The sequence below is a fragment of the Vombatus ursinus genome, unplaced genomic scaffold (assembly GCF_900497805.2).
Source record: "Vombatus ursinus unplaced genomic scaffold, bare-nosed wombat genome assembly UNPS02013578.1, whole genome shotgun sequence".
Lineage (NCBI taxonomy): Eukaryota > Metazoa > Chordata > Mammalia > Diprotodontia > Vombatidae > Vombatus > Vombatus ursinus.
Genome location: NW_020953356.1, coordinates 2,921 through 6,278, shown reverse-complemented (window position 1 = coordinate 6,278; position 3,358 = coordinate 2,921). Strand labels below are relative to the sequence as shown.

Below are 3,358 nucleotides of genomic sequence, written 5' to 3'. Positions count from 1 at the left end.
AGAGACAGAGACAGAGAGAGAGGGACTGAGGGACAGGGACAGAGAGAGAGGGAGAGAGAAAGACAGAGAGAAAGCAAAAGTTTACGAAAAAAGATTTCTTTAATTATTTAAACTTTAGGCAACTAGGTCTCTCAATGAATAGAGCACAGGGGCTTGAAATCAAGAAGATTTCAAGAGTCACTATGGCCATTTCATTCCTCTTAGTATTTCCCCTCCCCCATATTTGCTAGCAGATAAATAATTTCTGAGTTCTATTCTACCTCTCACAATCTCTGGTTCAGCTCTTTCTTCTTTAGTGTCAGAGGGAAACTTCTCATCCTGAACGAGGATCTAGAAATACAAGCACACCTCGGTCTTCAGAGAGACTTTATGTAGTTATCCTCATTGAGTGTTCCCAACATATCTCTTCCTTCATCCTGCTTTACCCCACCTCTCCATTAAATCTTATCTCAGACACTTACTACTAGCTGTATGACCCTGGGCAAGTCACTTAACCCTGTTTGCCTCAGTTCCTCATCAGTAAAATGAGCTGGACAAGGACATAGCAAATCACTCCAGTATCTTTGCCAAGAAAATCCCAAATGGGGTGACAAAGAGATGGTCATGACTGAACAACAACAATTTAAACTTTAATAGTCTAAAATACACTAAGAATTTTGGGATACCCCATATAGTGCTTTTAAGTTTGCCACACACTATATACTTATATTATCTTCATTTTAAATCCCATTTCTTTCCTTCACTCCTTCCTCCCCTCATTTCCTCCTTCATTTCTTTCTTTTCCTTCTTTCTTCCCTCCTTTCTGTCCTTTCCATCCCTTCTTTTTATATAATTGTAATTCACTATGTAACATTAAGAATTAATAGTAGTATTACTCAACTTCTGATCCATTTCCACGTGTATTTGCCTTGATCTCTTCCTTTTTTGTCTTGGCAGATACCTCATTCCAAAGTGATGCATATGGCTGAGAGGAATGTCACCGGGATAGTGGAGTTTGTCCTCTTGGGCTTTACAGAAAGCCCTCACCTCCAGCATGGCCTATTTGTGTTTTTCTTCCTGATTTATCTGCTCACTGTAGCTTATCCTATTAATTGGCCCCAGCTCCCAACTTCACTCCCCTAAATATTTTTTCCTTGGTCACTTGGCCTTCTTGGATTTCTGTTATTTATCTGTCTGCATCCCTAAGTTGCTTGTGAATCTCTTAACTGAGAGAAAAGTCATCTCCTTTACTGACTGCATCCTTCAGTTTGCATTCTTCAGCATGTTCCTGACCACAGAATGTTTTCTTCTGGCAGCAGTGGCCTATGACTGGTACATGGCCATTTGCAGAACCCTTCGCTACCAAGTCCCCATGACAGCCAGCCTCTGCTTGCACCTGGTCGTTGGCTCCTACGTATTTGGCTGTGACCTCACTCACACATATGGCCAGTTTGCTCAGTTTGTCCTTCTGTGGCCCCAATATCATTAATCATTACTTCTGTGATGTCCCAGTGCTCATTCATCTGGCCTGCTCTGATGTTCAGAGGAATGAAATTTTGCTCCTAATCTTCTCTGGGGTAATATCAGTAACCACGTTTCTGATAGTTATTAGCTCCTATTTCAATATCTTAATCACTATTCTGAAGATCCTTTGCCCCCAAGGTAGGTATAAACATTCTCCATGTGTGCCTCTCACCTGATAGTGGTCACTCTATTCTATGCAACAGTGATATTTACTTATTTGTGCTCCAGCACCGGCCACCCATCAGAATGGACCAAAATCATGTCTGTCTTTTATACTCTTTTGCTGCCAGTTCTTAATCTCCTGATTTATAGCATACTGAACAGGGAGACCAAAGAGGCCCTGAGAAAAATGGTACAGAGGAAAATATTTGCCCAATGACTATGATTGTGAAAGCACATCACCATATTACTCTGCTGCTAAATAATCTTTAATGACTGCACATTACCTAAGAAAGTCAAAACTGCTAAATCTGACATTTAAGGCCTTCTACAAACCAGCTACAAACAAAACACCTGCTGTGTTATGTCCCTTCATTGACTCAAAATTTCCCACCAAATTGGGTTACTTGCTATGCCCTGAATTTATACCAAGTTTACTCACATTTTTACCTTTGCTCCTACTGCTTGCATTCCTCAAAAATCTCTCCATCTATCTGTCTATCATGGCTTTAAATCTGGCTGAAGTCTTTCCCATCCTTCAAGACCAATTTCAAAGATTATTTCTACTAGGCAGTTTTCCTTTTTTTCCTCAACAAACAGTAATTACTTCTCTTTCATATCAACTCATAATACATGTTATATAATGTGTATTATATTCATGAACATACATGTTGTTACCCCCCCTTTCCTATCATTGACCATTTGGGAGAGAAAAAATGAGGGAAAGTGAATGCTTATTAATACTACTATTACTTTTATTAATGGTGTAAATAGGCAATATTCACATTGTTTTACTGAAGCAGCTGGTGGCTGTGTGGATAAAGTGCTGAGTCTCCCATCAGGACGATCTGCATTCAAATTCCATCTCCTACATTTACAAGTTGTGTGACAGTGAACAAGTTATATTACTTTTGTTTGATTTAATTTACTCAATTTTAAGATGGAGTTAATAACAGCACCTACCACACAAATTTGTTGTGAGGATTAAATGAGATAATATTTATAAAAAGTTCTTAACACAGTGCCCTGCACATATAAATGCTTAATCTCTGCCTCCTTCTCTGCAGACTATAAGTTCCTTTAGACATCTTTTTATTATTATTATTATTTTCATTTCCCCAGGTATCTCACACATTATACTCAATAAATATTATATGAATAAATGAGTGGCTATAATTGATGTTTAGATTTTTTGAATTCCAGTGAAGAGTAATAATGAGTCATAAGGTGGGGAGTATATGAAGGATGGCAAAGAAGATGGTAAAGGATTTTGACTTCATGTAATTTGAGGTTTGGTTGATATTTAGCCTGAGGAAGGTAATGCCTAGGGAGGACATTGTGAGAAATAACTCATTCAGGCTCAGGAGGGATGAAGTTCAAAGTCCAGTTTATTACACAGTTGCAAAAGCAGTTGTCTTATCAAATAGGCACACACACCAAAGCAAGAGTTCACTATTTATTTCTAATCCAGGCGACAAAGTCCCTCCCCTGCTTCCTCATTGGCTAAATAGTCCACAGTGTACAACTTTCCAGTATGCCTATTACACATCTATTCCTTGACTTGTCCATCCTCCTTCTACATACATCACATGTTCAAAAAATGGTGTCTTAGCCCCACCTGGAGATGAAGAACTTAGTGTTCATGAACCTATTAAGCAAGTGCACTCTAAGCAAAGCTTAACCTTTATCCTACTTA

General features: G+C 38.7%; 1 pseudogene; it reads left to right on the top strand.

Moving 5' to 3' along the window:
* Positions 1–960: 960 nt before the first annotated feature.
* Positions 961–1,882, top strand: LOC114040556 (annotated as a pseudogene).
* Positions 1,883–3,358: the final 1,476 nt, after the last annotated feature.